Source organism: Patella vulgata, chromosome 9 (assembly GCF_932274485.2).
Source record: "Patella vulgata chromosome 9, xgPatVulg1.2, whole genome shotgun sequence".
Classification (NCBI taxonomy): Eukaryota; Metazoa; Mollusca; class Gastropoda; family Patellidae; genus Patella; species Patella vulgata.
In genome coordinates, this window is record NC_065887.2 from 28479322 (window position 1) to 28500999 (window position 21678).

The 21678-nt window shown below is 35.0% G+C and overlaps 1 long non-coding RNA gene across 1 annotated transcript in view; it reads left to right on the forward strand.

Moving 5' to 3' along the window:
- The window catches only part of LOC126832676 (uncharacterized), a 31651-nt gene extending 13361 nt beyond the window's left edge, over positions 1-18290 (forward strand). Inside the window, exons 2-4 of the long non-coding RNA XR_007684798.2 lie at positions 14591-14775; positions 15878-15969; positions 16839-18290. This is a non-coding gene — a long non-coding RNA (uncharacterized LOC126832676). The remainder of the gene's footprint in view (positions 1-14590; positions 14776-15877; positions 15970-16838) is intronic.
- Positions 18291-21678: the final 3388 nt, after the last annotated feature.

Here is a 21678-nt window from a genome sequence, read left to right on the forward strand (position 1 = left end):
GATAACATCGGTTAATTTTAACTAGTACGCAGTTTGTAGAAATTCTGCATTGTCCAGAATCGTGATTGCTGAGTGATTAAATGCCGTTATTTTAAAACCAATATTTGTGTATAAATAATATATTCGATTTCTGTTGTTGAACTGTCCCCAGATAGCGATGAGTGTTGCAGATATCATTCGTGTCTAGTCATATGGATTGTGATTGATTCAATTTTCTGATAGGAACAGCAAGTGGTAGTGGTTGATAAGCTATCAATCGTTTTTGGCGATAGTATGTTCTACACTGTAAAAATTGATAGATGATTAACGTGTTAAGTTGAAAAACAGATAGCTTGTATACTGTCATAAAAGCGAATTCGTATTTAACTAATTTATGTTTCGTTGTCATCTTTTAAAAACACAATATCTTTTGGTAGGCAGAAGTGCAAATAAAATCCCGGCAAATCATTTGAACAAAAGTTTAATAATCTATTATAGATAAAGCAGTACATGTTTCGTTGTCATCTTTTAAAAACACAATATCTTTTGGTAGGCAGGGATTTTAGGCAAATAAAATCCCTGCAAATCGTCTGAACAAAAGTTTAAAAGTACATTGGTTAAATATATTGCATTTTATTGTCTTAAATAATGGGTTTTGATGCACAATAGTTTACAATTAGTCTGTCAGTGATCAAAAGTACCGTATAACATATACTTTTTAGGGTTTACTATTTTTTGTTTTGATCTAATTAATCAACATCAACTTCAGCTACATAATCTTGACAATACCGTGTTCTCGTCCAAAATTCCATTCAACTGTTCTTTCCTACATGGGACGGAGGGGTACCCGGGCAATATTTTCCGCATAGCACACTGTACGTTATGTGTCCGTCTTCATTAGCCCAGATGGCGCAGAGATGTAGGACGTTAAATACCATTTCATTTAAATTGAAGGTATTTCATGATACCATAATTTTGTTCAATAGAAAGAGCAAATGTTCCCCTGTGTACGGACTTGCTGAATTGTTTGCTGGAGAAGCATGACTGTGTATAGGGTGGTGTTACAACATAGTGTGCGGATTCGGCATATGCTTTGGATGAAACATCAACTTCACTTCCAAATTTTAGTGTTTATAATATTTCTTAAAAATACATTCCCACAAAAATATATATCGGTTAGTTATTTCCAATGATACATTCCTACGAACGTATTAAGAGGGTATTTATTTCCAATAAAAGTATGACAATTTTGGTATATGGAAAGCAGAGACACCCACTTACACTAGAACAAATACTAGTTTCCCTGAAATCACCCATGGTAGCGCATGAGACAAAATGTGAGAGTATCCCTAAACGTATACCCGGTTGACGAAAAGAGCGCTTCTGACGTGCTGATCTAAAGGCTAACGACTGTGAGACTGCGATAAAAAGGCCGGAAAAAAGTTGGCAGAGAATAATCCAAGAATTTACTTATGCTTCGATATTTATGGCAATTGGAGAGTAACTAATGACAAATACAAGCTAAAGATGGATTCTCCCTCAAATTAATTTATCACGTGATAAATACGGTTAGCATGGGGTAATCCAATTAAAATGTTTTGAGAGGGGGGGGGGGACAGAGAGAGAAATGGAGTTTAACGTCCACTCGACACAAACTAGGGCATTTCGGGTCTAACATATGGTTCAATTTTATTTAAATAATTCGTTTGCGCGTAGGGTTCGTTAGCTGTGGGAGGAAACTGGAGGATCCGGAGAAATCCCACGAGGATGGACAGGCGACCCTATTCCTTGTCACGCACAACCAGGGAATCGAAACTACACCAGTTGACTCAATGACAGGCCTCCCGATACAATGCACAGGCGCTAACCATTCGGCCATCCAACCCTCCTGTTTTGATAGGGATTTAAAGCAAACTTTTGATAGATACAGTAGTTTGAATATGCTTTTATTCCCAATAATTTTCAGGAAGGAACACGTAATACTAGAATATAGATGATATATCCGTGCAAGATAATTAAACCAGGAAAGCCGAACTGGTACTATACCAAGTCACGGTGTAGTAGTATTTTTATGGGAAATACATTATTAAAGACTATTAAATATAGTGCATTAATGTATCGAACAGTCGTACAAAGGTTACATATACTTAATAGCAGTAATTATTATTGTTATCGATTTCCTATTTTTAGAACAAATAACTTCTTTCATAAGTAAAGGCAGTATTATGCTTTGATATGTTTAAAAAAACAAACAATTACATTAATGCTACAAAATATAATGTCCATTTCCGTGTTGGGAATAGGTGAAAGATGTCAATAAAATGCATGTATTCAGTAATTTTACAAAAAATAGAATTGAACGGTGCTATGGTATAAATTTCTCGACAATAGTAAAACTGTTATATATAAAATTTTAGGCATTTTGGTAGAAGTGCAATCCATACAATTAAATCTAAAAAGAGCACATCATGGTACATTGGAAAGACTGTATTTGGTTTTGAAGCTTTGATCCAAAAGATAATTAACCCATGAAATTATTTCGTGTAATTATAAGGAGATTCTGATGTGGGCCTTTAATGCTGAAACACAATTATCCGATTCCTTGCTGTTTTTTTTTTGGGGGGGGGGGATACATTACAAACCACCAGACGTCAATGGAGTATAGGATAAGTAGAGTCAACAATATTTTCAATAATTCCATATCGATAAATGTAGTGTATTACAAATCTATACCCCAAACGCAATTGAGAAACGTATCAATTAGTAAAAACAGATGACTTTTGCTGATTGAAACAATGGAATGCCTCAGCATGTTTGCGTATATTTCGAATAAACGTGCCATTAATTACGTCAGTCTATCGTTGAATACAGTATTTTTAATATTAAATATGTGTGACTTTGGTTTGGTAGTGGGCGGATTCAAATTTAAACTAGAATTGCGAAGCAGTAATGACGAGTTACACCGGTGCCACGTTACCCTTTAACTTGTCTCACTTCCGGCATCAATGAAACCGTTAAACGGATTTCCACATAAGCATTGCACACGTGTTATAAAATGGACGCAGAATCAACGAAATCCAGCAATATCAATTGTATTTATAGATTTGTCAGGGCATCATTTTTGACGGGCGTTTGCGCGCTCGCGCCCGTCTGCGCCTGACATCTTGAAAACACAAGCGCAGGTTATAACTCCTGCTAAAAATTCAGACAATTTCGAAATTTTTATCAAGAAAATCGAGCTTGAAAAGTTAAATAAAATATTATTGTATCCAAAAATCGTGAAGAGTAGTTTTGTTATGGTATCGAGACATTTGGGTTGAAGATTATTAGCTCGGTTGTCAAGTCTCTCCATGACGTTTGCATTCATGATAGATTATTATTTATTAGTGATAGTATTACATTAGTAATACACGATTGATCGTTTTTAAATTAAATGATTTCCGTGTTACGGCGTTATTTTTGTAAGAGTTTTTGATTGTGGAATTTGACTACATATAACGTTATGAATTTCTGTCGTGGTCATATTGAAAGCATCTGGATAATCACGATATATATACATTCCTTTCCCGCCTTTAGCATTGAGCTAGAGATTTACTCGAACGTCCAAGGTAGTGTTTCCTGTTGTAAGCATAAGACCGATAAATCGAGTACTTGACAACCAATGGCATGTTCAATGAGCGTATTCGTCTGCTAGAATTTGGATACAATCAATAGAAATATTGACTAAAAAATGTCTCAACACCGAAATTGTGTACAACTACACACATTTAATAATTGGGATGTCAACGCTGTAATTGGTTCTAATACCAAAACTGATTCACAAGGCCGCCAATTTGTAATTAATATTTGGTGCAAAATTTGTGCCCGGCACCACGAAAAAGTTTAACGTTCTCCGCACTTACGAGGCAAAACATTAACAGAGTTTGAGAAGTATGTTGTGGGGACAACCTTTATCAGTAAACATACTGTATTTAGAAATTTAAATTAAAAAAACACACAAAGCTGCTATATATTTTGAGAAACTTCTAGGGACATCGCCGACCATGCTTCTAAATCTAGTTCTACAAGTTCTACTAATAATACGACGGCTACAGCTCAAGGAACTCAACCGGTGATGGACAGTAAATTGAAACAATTGTCACACGACGCATATACAAAACTTATAACCACTGCATATAAAGTAGCTACAGACGGTTTGCCTCTAAAATCATTCAAATCTTTTATTGAAATTCAGAAAAAACATGGGGTACAACTAATATACGGTGTTCAGGGAATTTATCAACGAAATAGCCATGTCAATGAGAAAGAAATTTTGTGATGTTATAAATGAAACCCAATTTTTTACTGTTTTTTTCGGATGGTTCGCAAGCAAGAAAAAGAACTCATAATGATCAAAACGGGATGGGGTAGCAGAGAACTTTGTTGTCGGTTTGCAAAATGTCGGGGACTACGGGGACGCCACATCAGAAAATTTAAAGACTCTCTTGGACGATACCTTTTTAGGTAAAACCAGTCTATGCTTAGATAACCAGCGGCTGCCAGGCAGGATACGCCCACATTTTCGAGAGATGGATAGAGAACAAGCTAACAAGAAAGTGATTTTTCCTACAATCAAGGGCCATAATTCAGGAAATTACAATTCGATATTCGCAAATATCGAAAGGAACTGAACGAACGGCAGCCATTTTATCTGTCAATACGTTTTTTTTAAATCGGGTAAAAATTATGACTTCTATAGGGTCCACAATCTTGATATACCATATTCTTACGCTATTTGGGAACGAATGGCGGCCATTTTGTCTGTCATCCTTAGGGTGTAACGGTGATATAATAGAACGGTTTTTTAAATCGGATAAAAATTATAACTTCTATAGGGTCCACACGCTAAAAACGTGATTTTTCATACAATCAGGGGCTATAATTCAGGAAGTTACTGTCCGATATGCACGAATATCGAAAGGAACCGAGATCTTTGGGTTATAAACTTACATTTCAAGTTTCAACAAAATCGGATAAAAATTGTGACCTCTATAGGGTCCACAAGCTAAAAACGTGATTTTTCGTACAAACAGGGGCCATAATCCATGAAGTTTCGATCCGATACATGCCAATATCGAAAGCAGCCGAGATCTTTTGGGGATAAACCTATATTTCAAGTTTCGTCGAAATCGGATAAGAATTGTGACCTGTAGAGAGTCCACAAACAATTGTGGACGGACGGACGTCGGCATTTACCGGTAATTTGGATAATATTTGATTTCCCAAACTATCTCTATATAGGCACAGAAATACAAATAGTGCCAGTAATTTGTCGTTATATTCATTATTGGCTATATAATGACAATTGCATGAGATTCATGGACATGAATATCAAATACACGTGATCATCGTGACTGAAGTTCCTGATGCCGTTTAGTGAGCTATTAAAGTGTGAATGTAATTGTTAAATACTTTTTTTTATAAAGAAGTTAAACGATGTTAGACAATAACCTAATCTTATCACAAACGTTTATCTATCGAATAATTTATATTCAGATTTCGTATCAAGTCCATTAAATATTGTCTAAACGCCAATCAACAAATAATACGAGGCTACTTTATTACAAAAACACCGGTGAACAAATCTAATTGATTATTGGATAAAAAATAATTATAAACAACTGATGAGTAATGTACGATTCAACGATTAGTTGTTTGGAGAAATGTTTGCAGCAAAGTTCCCCCGTAACTTGTGTCGTTCGTTCGTGGAGTTTTAACACGTTCTACCTAGAGTGATGTCTTTGATCTAGCGGGCTAATAATAACCTAATCAGCATTCTTAATCCAACATCTTTACTTGTAAATTAATTTATAACACCATGTGTGTGCAACGCTAAATATTATCTACATCGATATGTAAATTAATTTATGGCCCCATGTCCGCAACTTTAGTCGGATTGATTAATGATAGATATTAACGACAGTACACTTTATCAATACACAAAGATAGTTAGATGACCGTTCTCAATCTCTTAATTCTAACGTATAATATTGAGATATTTTTTCGTATTTCATTTTTACGGTCGATTTCAGAGTAATGAAGTCAAATCCACATGCAGAAAGAAAGACGCCGTACGATGACTACAGGAAATCGAGCTACGGATCGTCATTAAAAAATCACGTTTCAGTCATGTTTGACTTTAATGATTCATTTTGCATGACCACATCTTTTACTTCTGTACTCTTTTACTCGGGGAAATTAGAACCACGATACTCTTCTGACGGAAATATATTTTGAATCGTTTGGTCTGCACATGATGGTAGATTGGCTCTTATCAAAAAGTCACTTTAAAACACAGTTTTAAAATCGCTGTCGTGAGAAGAGAGGGCGGGACATTATAAAACAAATTCTAAATAGGATCTTAAATTAAAATAAATTACAAAACAAATTATTCCGCAGTCAATTGTTTTATTTAATTAGGAGATTAAGGAGTCAGTCAAGCGTTAATGAATACACACGCCAGCTATATATAATTAATTAAGGAATAAACATTCCGAATATGCATTCGGTCACTGTGACGTCACTGGCGTCTGAGGGGATTAAGAGTGTTTTCGATAATTGGCAAAGTCGTTTTTACGGGAGGTCTATTTTTGCGACTTTGAGTGAAAATAGCTGAATTAATTTCAATCAGATTGGTGTGAACTTACCGTAAAGTGGATATAGTAACCATTGGCTACACGTATCTCAAAGTTTCCAGACCCATCTTATGTGCACTTTAAAAAAAAATCTGTGAAAAAAATTAATTGTGTACAAATCTGAACAATTTAAAAATATTTGTATGTTGGCTGAATTAGTTATGTCTATTGGAGTGACCAATAGCATTGTTGAAAGTGCATTTAGTCATCTGACTTCTCTTCTAACTGACACAAGACTAAGTTAAACATGACACAATGGAGAATTTGTTAATAATAAAATGTAATCAGTTTGTGTGGAGTCCATCGGATATTCAGAGTATTCTTGATTCTGCAGCAAAATCTTATTTGTCTAGAAAACGTAAATAAACTAAGTACTATATACTACTACTACTCTGACTGATGTGGCTAAAAAGCGCAAAGTTGTTGAAATAAGTGATGACCCACCTATTAACTTAACCAGTGATCAATCAAGTGCTGAAGATTCCTCCTCCTCTGACAATGAGGAGATGAGTGACAGTAACCACATTGACAATTAAAATATAGACAATTTTACAAAAAAAATCTAAACGCTTTTATTAGATTTATATTACATGTATATCAGTGTCGTGTTCCTTTCAATACATTTAGTTGTCAGTTAATAACTAATAAGTACTATTAAATAAATAAACAAATTGGATTTTTAACTGTTTGTTTTTACACCATTTGGATAGATGGTTAAAAAAAAGCTCTTGCGAGCAAATTTGAGGGTGCGTTTTTATGTGCTCCCGGAAATTTAAGTGCAAGAGCTTTTTGTGACTTCTGCATGTTTTACAGAAATGATGCCCTGATTTGTTAGCATGTGTTACACATTTAAAAAAGTGAACCTGACAAAATTTGTTACTAACTTACCGCTAAGTTAGCTGACTTTCTGGTGGGAAATTAAAATGCGAAAAAAAATCTTAAAAAGTAATCCTGAAAAAATTGGTTATTTCTCGACAAGGGAAGATGCTAGAAGCAATTTTTGGATATCTATATGATCGTATTGATCCAATCGATATGTCCATTGGAATCAAACATCATAATGTTAAACGGATAATAAATATAACTCACTTCAAAAAACTATTTGTTTTTCAATGCTACAAATACAGTTTTTGATAAAATGACATTATTTCTGGTGATAATGAAAATATGTTAAATTAAATCTATGAAATCATAAATGGCATAAGGCATCACATGGTGAAAATTTTATGAAAATCGAATAATAATTGACACTTTTATAGCCCAAAAACCTTGAAAAGTGACTTGTAGCAAATCGTCTATTTCTCTGCAACCGTACAAGTTGGAAATCATTTTGTGGTATCTGTACGATCGTATGGGTTCATTCTATTTGTTGATTGGAATCAAACATCATAATTTTAAAGACATTACAAATAAGATCGTATGAATAAAATATCTGTTTTTGTTCAAATGACGTCATTTCCGGTAACAGTGAAAATATTAAATTGATTTTGACCAGTCATAATTGGCATTAGGCATCAAATAGTAAAAAAATTGAAAATCGAATAATAATTGACTCTTTTACAGGCAAAATAAAGTGAAACGTGACGCATGCAAAAATGCCTATTTCCCGGCAACTGCTCATATTACAAACTAATTTTCACACACATTCTCTTCATATGGATTATTGCTACGAGTTATTTTAAAACATGAGGACGCTGAATGGGTTGTAAACAGCTTAATTTTACACCCTTTTTCACCTTGTAATCGAAATAGCTCGAAAATGAAATCTGAATTAAAAAAAACTGAGTCCGATGTTTTGTGCACCTTTACAGGGCGCATCCTTTTGGTAATATCAGATTTAAAAAAAAAAATATATTTGCTTTTAAAAAGTGGTACCGAACTGTAAAAATTGTAGTTTTTGCTAAAATTACGTAACTTCCGGTGCCGACAGGAGACTTCATCTGTAACAAAATAAAATGAAAATTGGGACCACAGAGCATATGAACTTTGTTTTATACAAATCGAACAATAAATAATTAATTTAGGACCGAAAAAGTGAATTAGCCAATGGCGCCTAATATCGCCGAAGATTCGTTGAAAATCAAAAATCTAAAGTACCGAAGCTATGGACAAAGTCTCCGGCTATGTCAAAATGTATCAAATTTCAAAATCTGACGATTATTGTTAATATTACAGCATTATTTATAAAAAAAAACCCGACAAAATGTAGAGAATATTGATGATTTTTCTCTCTCAGTTGCTGGAATACAGAGGACGGGAAACAACTCAATAAAGTCTGTAACTAAACATTCATATTAATAGAAAATGAAATGGGTTATGACATCCAACTTTTCTGTACCACCTGGGCTAATGAAGACGGACTTAATAATAGGATTTACATTTTCAGCGTAATACTACATTTCCATAAGTTCTTCATAGTCTTAAGTTTCAGAAAAGTAGTTTAGATTGCTTTCTAAATAACTTATCATTGTACCATAACATTTTACTTCTCTGCGCTTGCAGAGTGAAGAGCATATTAATGGTGTTTTCGCTCAATAGTTGGAATACGGAGTAAGGGAAACAACTCATTAAAGGCTGTAACTAAACATTTGTAATAATCTTGTGACTGTGGTTTGTGTCTGTCTGTGTCTGTTCAGGATTGGCGGCAACACTAGGGTTGTCCCGGGGCTGAAATCTGATGTACAGGGGAAGCTCAGACCGGGAAGTAACATATGGGCCTTGTGGCGATGACTTACCACTTTCGGTTTCGGAATTACGCTACTTCTGGTTCATGGCTATACCCGTGCTGCGCCGGGTCAACCGCTAATGGGTAATAAAATAAAACGACTTTTAACGGTCTACCATGGTTCTATGTTTCTGTTAAATCCGGGCTAATTAAGACGGACCAACTAATAGTATTTACATTTTCAGCATAGTAATATATTTTCATACGTTTCTTGTTACAGAGTTGAGGGTTTTGGTGGATTTTTAAACTGTAAATGAAGTTATAAAATCAAAATAATCTTAAGAATCTTCATCCGCCCCGTACTATGTTCGTTGTTTTTACAAAAGTTATATAAATATATTTTCAGAAGTGTTTTAAACGAATGTATCAATAAATAATGAATGTGAAATATGTAACCACCATGACAACAGTATATGTCACAGCACGTACATCAGAGAATAATTTATTCATTATACCTTCTTACATTGTATCATGCTTTTAGGTGATTTTGGTTCTAATTTCCGTAATAGTTTAGAATCAGGAGATTTACCAGGATGAAATAAAGGGATCTTCGTTAAATTTAGAGAGAGAAATGTCTACGCTTATTGCATCTTGTACAAACTTCGTTGAATTACATATACATGTAAGTGTAAACACATTGACGAAACAAAATGCCCAGATACACATTAACATTAAAGTTGATTTCGCCATGTAAACAATGTACTTCAGTCGTTTCACGTGAAACGTCAAATTCAGTAACCCATTCAATGAGCTACACCTGAAAAAAGTATTTAATTTGGATGTTCTGGTGAGCTGTTTCCATTAGTGATTTGACAAGCACAAAAGGATAAAACTGATATTTGTTTACTGATGGTTAGTTTCATTTTGGCTCACAGTGTCAACACATGAATACACAATCGATTTCGTCGCAACCTTGGCATTAATCATGTGCGCAAAATTTTGAAATTTTACAATGATACAAATTGTCCTTATTTTCATCTGCAGTCTTATTATTTTAAACTTTTTGCCATTGCAATTGTTAAGCGGACATTCATTGGTTTACCCACTACATTGTCAGTTATTGGTAATCGATTATCATATTGTTCTTTCCATTGTGTATAGGTGTTTTAGTTTAAAGATGCAATATGTAAGGTGTAGCTAAGGTGATGACCGTTCATGCAATAATAGTTTTTAAATAGATAATGAGAACTAAACATTGTCTTGTCAGGGATTATTTTTCTTTCTAACGCCATTTCTATGAGTTACAGTGCGTGCACAAAATGACTGCTTAAGAGCATAAAATGTACTTAAGAGCTAATTAATTAGCACTAATTTAGAGTCCATAGCTAAAACAAAGCCTAAAAGCTAGCTAACCAAGTCAGGGAGCCAAAATTATCACTTAGGAGCGACAAAAGTTGAACAAACTTGGCTTAAGACTGGTGACAAAGGTCATATTTTGGGTCACATTATGACCAATCAACCAATCAAATTGCTTATCCCTGCTTGCCCTAAAGAGACGTGGAAAAACTATGCGACGAATCACGCATTCCTAGGAAATGAAATGCAAAAAATGTTAACTTTTTTTCCAATGATTCTAAATATTGAGAATGAAAGTATAGAACTGGATAATTCCCTGGTCGTAAAATACCCAGACAATTAAATACTAAATTAGTCCATATGTGATTCGAAACATTTATGTGTTCTCCTTTGCATGGATATTTAAGGGAATTAAGACTAATGCCACTTTGGTGAAAAAAAGGTCGAAATCGGAAGCTTATTTTCGGTATAGTGCTATCCAGACTGGCTTACACTTACAAGATGGTTGTGCTAGATAAGATAAGATAAGATGTTAATTGCATCAAAACGTCCATATATGAATACATATATATTTAGACATAGTCGTATACATTTAATAATACATATAACATAGAAAACACATACATGTACACAAAAGTAATACATTCATACAGACTTGCGATACTCTTGTTGGCTAATTTTCATTCTATTATGGATTATTTCCAATTGTAAATTAGATTTACTGTGGAGTGAAGCACAGATTTTGGAATGTGATGCTGATTTGGGCGATTTCAACCCCAGGATGAATCCTTGCAAACAACCTTTCTAGATATCAAAAGTAGTTCAGAGCTGTCTATGTGATTAATCACAAAATCCACCAATGCTACTTTTATTTATATATATATATGTGAAGTGGATTTTTTTGATATAATATCTGAAGAGTCCAGGGGAAGAACGGTCTAAGTCACATTTTTGTCTTTTCGCATAAAAGGCAAAACAGTCTTTTGGACGAGAATGCTTGACGCGAACAGAACAACGCTTGGGTTTAATTACAACTTCAAAATGATGTTTAATACGAATCATAATTACCAGTACGGCAACTGACTTCCACTTTTCAGCCAAATTAAGGTAAAATAAAGGGTACGATAGACGTATTTGTCCGGGAGACCATTTCAGAAGGGCCCCGGTTTGATGTGACGCCGATCGTTTTTACCTGAAATTGATTGTTCCTCAGAAAGTTTATACAATTTGCTACCAGATGGCACCATTAACTGGGGTTCGTTGAAAAAGTAACTTAGATCGTTCTTCCCCGGGGCTCTTTATTTGTATTGTCATCATTGTGTTCCATACATTTCTGTCTCCTCATTAACTGTGTGCTATCTATCTGTTCGTAACAATATTATATTGTTATTAACGATTGTAGATATGGATCTGGTACTGTCAAGCTTGATGCAGGCTATAGTAACCTTTGATTGTTTTCCCATAAATACAGGGGTGTTGATAAGAAAACCTGTTTGCAAACTAATTGATAAGTCCACAATAAAAAAATACTTTAATTTTAACAAGCACACATCTGAGACATTATCGACAATGCGGAAGTAATTTAAAATGGCTATTTCACACACCCCACAACTGTCACAAACAGAACAAAACAAACTTTGTAGAAAAGTAAAATCTCCTATTCGTCTTTTTTTGATATCAAAAAAGACTCGTAGGAGATTCTCTTTATCGCAGGCGCTAATGACTGCCATTCAATTTGGATTCAATCTGATTAAAACACAGATCCTATTTCGTTTCGTTTTTATAGTTCAAAATTTCGTTTTACTTGTCTTTACTACGCTAGGATCTGGAAGAGTTGTTATCATTGACGTGTTCTGAATAGTGTGAGGTATTAGCCAATGAAACGGCCGGTTACGGCGAGCATTAGGCGTGTTTTGCACGAAACTGTGGGTAACCCACTAGTAACACTAATGCTGATTGGTTAATCAAATGTCTGACGCCATAGGCTCACTTGCACTCGTATGACCTCTGACTTGACCTATCGCAACAACCGGTTAGATCTCCATGTAGTGTAGCCATCTAAAGAATAAAAAACGAAACGAAATATAGATCTACGTATTTTAATCGGATTGATTTGGATTATTGGCGTATTTCACCAAACATAATAAACAACATTATGCAGGAGCTAAATCTGTCAGTTGCAGGTATTTCATTAGTTATATGTTATATAATCTATTAATTAGACATTTATTAACATGACAAGACCATAATCAACACTCGATGACATCTGACGGGTCTGACTTGACAAAAATTTAAATCTGATTTCTGTTCAACAATGCTTGGTGATTAACCGTAAAAATCGATAAGCGAGACTTGTCTATTATCGTTACAACATTAACAATTACAACTGCGGCTACTGTGCTATTGAAATGAGTTTTTTTGGGCTCAGAGTTAAGCAACTGTACTGAAATTTTCAGATTATTCTCTTTACATTAGCTATTTTTATAGCGCTGAAGTGTCAGCTCTTTATCTAATTTTTCACAATGACGCTTAATAATTGATTATAATATACAATAAAACAAATTCAAACTTGGGCATATTACTTTATACTCGTATTACATTAATCATATGTGCTTTCCGACCCAATTTTGTCTTTATCTGGAATTACTTCTTTAAATCAAATAATGCCTAAAAGGAAGTTCAGCCTCCTTCAATTTTAAAATTCCGTGTTGTACTGATAACTTTGCCATACTTTCAAGTGCATAATTATTGCTGACATCAACATTATTGTCACCCGCCTTTCGAAAAAAGCAGAGGACTATTGAAATGGGCCTATTCGTCTGTCTGTTCATTAAGCCATTTGGGACACAATAATTCTTCTTCTAATTGAGGAAGAATATTTAAACTTGGTGTAGTGTTGATTATGTGAATGGCTTGATGGAGTTCGAAGATGCGCATTTTATTTTACGGTCAGCAGAGATAAGCAATTTGATTGGTTGATTGGTCATAATGTGGCCCAAAATATGACTTTTGTCACCAGTCTTAAGCCAAGTTTGTTCAACTTTAGACTTTGCTTCAATTATGGACTCTTTAAGTTTTAAATATGATCACAAATTATTGCTAATTAATAAGCTCTTAATTGGCATAAGTACAACATTTTATGCTCTTAAGTAGTCATTTTATGCACTGAAACTCATAGAAATGGTGTTAGAAAGAAAAATAATCAATTTAATCAAATCCACTCAAACGTCATTATATGACCCAAAATTTGACCTTTGACCCCTTATTACCTTTGAACCACTCTTAAGCAAGGTTTGTTCAACTTTTGTCGCTCTTAAGTGATATTTTTGGTTTCATGACTTGGTTAGCTAGCTTTTAGGCTTTGTTTCAATTATGGACTTTAAATTTTAATTATGGTCATTCATTAGTGACCTTTGACACCTTTGACCGAGTCTTAAGCAAGGTTTGTTCAACTTTTGTCGCTCTCTTAGGTGATATTTTTGGTTTCATTACTTGGTTAGCTAGCTTTTAGGCTTTCAGTTAATTACGATCACTAATTAGTGCTAATTAATTAAGCTCTTAATTAGCATTAGCACAACATTGTATGCTCTTGAAGTCATGCATTCTGTTTCTTAGTGTTAAGTATGAAACATTTGCAAGAAAATTGTAGGTGGACATTGAATTTTAGCTGCCACTAAATATGGGAGAGTTAGGGGGAGCGCTCCCAGGAATATGCACAGGTTATAAAACTTAAGACTTAGCTTTACAAAATGATCTAAGGGTAAAATATGTGTTGTAGACCTCAAACCTTTTGGACTCCCGGGCTATAGCCTTGTCCATGGAAATAAACCCAGATTGGATATCAAATTATTGAATTAATGACTGTTTTTTTTTTCAATTTTCAGGATCTTCTAAGCACTTTATATTTTATTTTCAGAGATTGTTACTTCAGGTTTCAATGAAGAAGGAATTATTCTTATTATTAGTTTTACATATCGTTATCGTTATGTCGGGATTCTCCGGCTCAACAATTAGACGGATGCCATGGAAGAGAACGAGGCCACAAATCATATCTGTCAACCATGGGGCAGAGAAGGAAACGTATCTTGATTTAGGCCAAAGGTAGCTTGTCTATTTTTATTATGAAATTTTCAAATGTTCATGTTGACCGTTCTTTCGGTTCATTTGATGATACGTTGATATTGTCTAAAGAGTAAGTGGACACGGTAAAGGATAAAAGCTAAGGCCCATTGCGGATTTTGTCATAGGTCACGAGATGTAATTAACGGCTAGGGTACGTGACTGTTGACGCGATTGTGGGTTAGAGTTAGCCCTAGCCTTAGTCCGCCATACTTCTTATCATAACCCTAACCCTATTTTCATCATTGACCTATGACAAAATCTGCAATGGGAATTATCTTTTAGCGCTAGACACTGGACACTGTTTAACAATGTCATTCGGAATTCCCCGGTGGTTTCTAATTTGATTGGTCACTAATTATAAAAGGGGTTCAGACTCAGACCTCGTACGGTCAATATTTAATATTAATAACCAGGGCTTATAGCGAGATGATGGATTGCAATTTTAAACACACATGTATAGCAACGTATGACTACCCTGATTAGCTACCACTTCATCGACTTCACTTCTAGCCAATAGGATTTCAAGATTTAACACGTAAATCAGATACAAGTCGCAGTTCCGGGGGTAAGTTAACGACAATGAAATGGAATATAGATAGCGTTTCGCCAATACAGTATATCGGCCATTTTTGAGATTATCATAAGGTTTTATCATTGCCATGGTTACGTGTGCTGTGCGAGTTGTGTCCTGACAGGGGCTTTTCCAATTAACTCTCCTTCGAATGTCAATTTTACGTGCACACGTGGACCACTGTTTTCTATTCCATCCAAACGACTAGGCATATTTTCCTTGTTCGCGCAAAGGAAATGAAATGGGGTTTAACGTCCTACTGTTTTGCTCCGTTTAGACGTACTTTCCTTGTCAGCGCACAGGTGCCACTGTCACCCTTACAAGTGGGAACCCAATATGAAATAATCTAAAGGATCTTTTCGACACGAGACGGGATTCAAAAGGAGAGGCACCCAAATTAGCGAGAAAATGATACTAATATATCCAACAAACAGTAAGCAGTACTTTTTATCTTTGCAATTGAAACAAAATTAAAGACATTTTGAATAAGATTAAATTATATTTTTGTAGTGAAAAGATAAGTGTAGAGGATGCAGCTAAGTTTTTGTGTTATGACCTTTCTAAAGCAGCAATATTTATTCAGGATAATTTTGACTTAGATGGTAAGTATCGAGGTTTATCATCCTACATTTCTGCACCGACTGGACAAATGAAGACGGGCGTACACCACACAATGTGCTATGACAGGAATTTTGCCGGGGCAGCGGCGCTACGACCTACTCTTATCTAGAATTCCAACTGTTAATGGTTCTTTTACATGCACGCCAACTGACACACGGACCCTCGGTTTCCGTCCCATCCGAACGACTAGACGCTGTTTAATGTCAGGCCCTACGTCCTCCACCACTGACAAGGGAAAGCACACATGAAAATCCCGTGGAACTTTCTCGGTCAAAACGGCAATAGTTTTTGGTGAAGAATAAAATCACGGTTTTTTCTCAGCTAGATGTTTGGTGAATATTTACGATTTTGATGCGCCAAATCCTAGAGCTTGAGATCAAAAGGAAACAGTCAAGCCCATTCAATATTTTTAGGAGATGATTGTAACATCCTGGGCTCATTATAAAAATTAAGATCATCGAAATGTACAGGTCAAGGAATGTTATTGATTTAACACAGAGGTCAAGAGAACTACTATAGCCCTTGAAATATATTAACGACCAATCATTTGATAAAATATGTATAAAAAAAACAATATCGTGTGTGAATACATATTTATTTCATTGTGTTGACTTTTTGTATAGATTGACCTTTATTTGTTATATTTATTTCGTATATTGTCTATGTAAAACATATTTCTAAAGCAATGGCACCAAGTATTTTAACAAAGTTGTTGTTTTCTTACACTGCCCATATAAAATATATTTCTAAAGCAACTTTGCCGAATATTTCATATAATATAGTTTGCATAAACATTGCGTTAGGAATGTAAATGAATGCCGGATCATAAACATATTTTTTTCCATTGCAGGGGATGGTTATCTCAACCGAGAAGAATTAGTAGCATCCAATCAGAAATAAGAATACATGTATGATAAATTAATATACGCGTAGCTTTATATAAACCATTGTCATCATATTTATCTTGCCCATATTCATTTCCCCATACCATAAACAACCATCGCTGAAGTAATGTCTACAATAAGCTATAGACAGCATAATACTATAACTAGCTTATTCGTTAATAAAATAATTCCATTAGTATGGGCGCCATGAGCTTTGCTAACAGAGAGAAAAAATGTATATTTTCCCTTAATACTATCAATTTATTCTCTATAGTGTAGTTCTAAATCCCAGATGAGGAGCAAATCTTATAATATCGACCCGAAACGCACAAATAGCTTGAAATATCCAAATATCAATCCAGAAAATCTCTGTAGAAAAGGAAACAATAGCCAAATATGTTTTGTGGTTTATTGACCTAAAGAACAGCACATTAGAGTGTAAAATCATTTTGTCGAATGACTTTTAACAGTTGTTTAAGTTTATCGAGAAACGATAGACAAATAAGAATTGCCCGGAAATTGTGAACTAGACTGTATTTGTGTTGCTATGTATTTTTAATTTCTTAATGTTGTTTTTGCCCTGAGCCTTAATGGGTGTCGTATGTAAGACAGTGTGTGCTTGTTCTTTTCAGAAGACTCAGCACCACTTAAGTCTCGTATAGATAACAGTTTTATATTCAGTTTGACAAGTGAAATCCATCGTTGTAAAAGACATTGACACTCAGGTTAACACTTTTGAATGTCTTTGATGTTTTTATCTACTCTTATTTCCATCTATTGTTCAATACTTTTATAAATGTGTACGTTGACTTATAAGACCCAATGAAGTTTCAAACAATTAGAATCTGTCTACCTACTAATCAGTTTGAAATGTATCGATTGTTATAATATCAAAAATCTATATCAAGGTTTACATTTTCAACCGATTACCATTTCGCCCAGTTTAACCGCATTTTATTTAATTTTCTAAAGAGATCAAAGCCACTCTATTTTGGGGAACATTTGCAATACGATAAATGAGTGAGCGAGCACTGGCCTAGTTTAGAATTAACTTATATAATTAATTATTTTGAGCAGCTTACATTGCAATCTGGAACAATATTGTATTGTTTGTCTGTATTAAAAATATTGTAAACGTAATTATATTCTAATTAATACTGTTTAGATTGGTATATGAATACTTTTGAATGATAAATAGGTTAAATTGTGGACGAAGGTTTTTTTTTGTCAATATTGTAAATTGACGCCCTGATTACTAATTTCAGTGAATAGACGAACAAATCTGAGCTAAACTTATTTATCAATCTATAATTTTATAGAATATTCTGTATACAGTAGCAGGGTTCCCGCCATTGAGACAAATCATTACACCTATTTCAATTATCGTTTCTTTTGATAAGTGCTAATAAAAACAAGTATCTTAATTTATGTTGTCTTTTTTCTCCTGTATGTTAATGTGGCTGCGTATTGTCGTTGCAACGGTCCGTTCGTTGATCCACTACTTGTGATCACTGTACAGGTCAGAGTTTAGAGCCATTATACATGGTTGTGTCTAGCCTAGAACGCACCTGGGCGACCCTCCTTTGGGAAGTGAGATAAACCAGCAGCACAAAGCGCATCCCCCTCATCTTCGGCATCCCCCATTCTTCGTGGATGAAGTATTGATCCACTGCATTAATTCCGATTCCATTCTATTCCATAGATGAGGTAAATCTACTAGTCGTAGTCATATCAGCATAGGCGTACGGGCTTGATTTCGGGTTACAGACGACAGTGTCTGTTATTACACATAATTGGAGGTCATTTAGGAAAATGTTAATTAACACGTTCCATACATGAAACTGACTAACGTATCCTTATCATATTATGACCCACAGATGGTCGACATTGGTACTGGATTGACACGGTCAACGGCCATGTGGAAGTTATTAGTTATAATAGCAGGCCGGAGTTACACAATTGGAGATTTTTTTCAGGAAAATGTCAAGTAACACCTTCCATAAATGAACTTGATTGAAACATTTGCGCTCAAAATACTGAGTGGTTAGCACGTGAACGTCAAATCTGCTTATCCGGACACATAACCCTTTTAAGATTTCCGGTCAATTTTTCGGTTGGGTGACCTGATAATCGATTCTCGTTCATTTAGAGATCTATACAGCGAATGACCCATGTGCTGTACTTCATAACGAAAGATAAATTTCACCTACATATTGTTCTATAAAAGTCTGGTTTTATCCACACAGCGTAGGACACCGGTCTCCATTTCCAGATGAAGACGGACGGGTTGTTTGGAAACGTATCACATATATTGAGTTGGTTGCTCGGCCCTGAGGTAGAGGATTTTAAGGGATTATTAAGCAGTTTTATTCTACAAAATATTATCGGGATTGGTCCTTTAACTATAAGAAGTTTTGTACTTGATATGTTTGAAGAACAATAAAAGTATCATATGAAGTTAAACCAGTGTTGTCGTCAAGAACCGGATTCAAAGAAACAATACTGTAATACTGTCGTCTGTTGGACCCCTCCCCACCCAAAAGTTATTTTGGAAAATTTGACGGACGCAAACCCATTTTCCTGGCGCGAATCGTTAGAGTGGGAACCTAGCATTAAGAATGTTGTATTAACATCTTCTATTTATATCTTCACTGGTTTGCACGAATACAATTAATAGTCGGATCTTTTATGCCCCTTAACACCTTCACATGTGTAAATAGATATTTGAGTAACTTTGTTGCCAATAATATAACATAAAGAAGACAGTGTGTGAAATTGTATAACATCAACGATAAATATATGGTTGGGTAATTCCTTATTTATACATTTGGATCATGACGTGACGTTTTAATTTTTTAATAACCAAACGGCTTTTGTATCCCCCGTGCCCTGGAATGGCTATGTTTTGTACATACGAAAAAGCATTTGTTTGAATTGAAATGGTCATTTATTTGCCTCATATCATTGACTAATAACAAATACTGGGCAAAATAAATAACACAATTTTTCCAACATGGAAATGAAACATACTAAAACATAAAATATATTAATATCAAAATGGTTCAATATAGCACAAATACAATTTAAACATGCATTAAGTGTCCCCTTGTGCAAAAAATGGGGTATCTACTACGGCCACAAAAATTGCTGATTTCAAACAACAATTTCCCCCCATCCCATGACCTGTATATTATTAATTAAACCTAAAACAAACACCATCAACATTAACATTAACACGTGTTTTTGGAAACACGCTGGTAACCCAATGTTCTCAGTAAAGACCTGTACGAAAACAAATTAAACACAATAATTGTAAACTTAAATATTCCCAGAAAAAGACAAACAACTTTCACGAGTTTTGTTAATTGAGCAATTCTCCGAAAACCAACCGGTGACTAAAATACTGATAACCCAATGTTCTCAGTAAAAATTGTACAAAAATCTGTCACCGGTTGACATTGAAATGGCATAGTGGGACAACAGGAGTGATCTAGAGTTTAAGCACTGGAATCCTAATATATTTTTGGAAAGCTTCTGACTGCCATCGACCTAGAAGACGTATTTGGGAAAAGGGGATCCCTTTAGCAGCTGCTGTCGTAGCAGCACCTATGCGGAAACTATGAGGTTTATAACGTGCGCAATTTAGACCACATGCTTGAACAGCTAAATTGAGGTGGCGCATAAAAAAATGACGTGAAATTGGCGTCGAATTTATGAATGTAAACAACCACAAACTTGATTGGCGGCGGACAGCAAGGTAGTCTAAAAGCGCTTGCACTGGGCATAGTTTAGGATTGTCAGAATTGCGTTCGATGAAAAGAATTGGATAGTTGTTACCCCTCTTGTGTTTAAAATTTTGCATATGAATTTCTAAAGATGAAATTACACCAGTATCAGTGGCTTTTTGAAAGACAATATTTTGCGTTTGCAGGTTGTTCGGGGAGTCTGTCATTTCCCCAATCCGCAAAAATGCTGCAAATGCCAGAAGAAACATAGCTGTAAATAATTTTTTCAGGAAAAATGACAAACCTAGACCACCCAAAACCGTTACCAACTGAGCTAGAATGGGTTGTGTAATAGGCAAACGCTGGTCATAGGATACCGCTCTATTCTGATAACCCCTTATTAATCTACGCAAAACGAAATTCTGGGAAACATCTGGACCCCCAGTTAATTTTTGAATAAAATTTAAGGCGGAGACGTAAGAATTGACTGTGCTTGCCGCCAAATGATTAGAGAAACAATATGCTAGGAAATTACACAACATAGTTATTGATATTGGAAAAACTGCCTGTGAAGGGTAAAACTGATTGCAAAATTTGTTATAGTGACGGAAAGCTAAACGATAAGACCGTCTTGACCCAGGGGTTAACGAATCTGTCACTAAATTTCCTGCAACAGTGTTCAGATCTGTAATAGATACTGTGGAACTACTGTAGGCGAGGGATCCATGTGTGGGAAGCTGTGTTGAAATTCGTTCACCTGTAATCGAGATAGTAAATCTGATTGAATATTAGACACTCCAGGAACATGGCGGGCAGTAAACAAAATATTAAATTCCATAATTTTCACAACAAACAAACGAATAAGTCTCATGATATTAGGTTCTCTAGATGTCTGCTTATTAAGCAAATGCACCACTGCTAAATTATCACAATGAAAACAAATTCTGGAGTTTTGCAAAATTGACGACCAAAGTTGGACTGCGATTACTATAGGCAACAACTCTCTGTACGTAATCGAGTATTCCAACCAGTTATTAGAAGCTGGAAGTGAAAACCAATGATTTTTTAATACAGCAGCAAA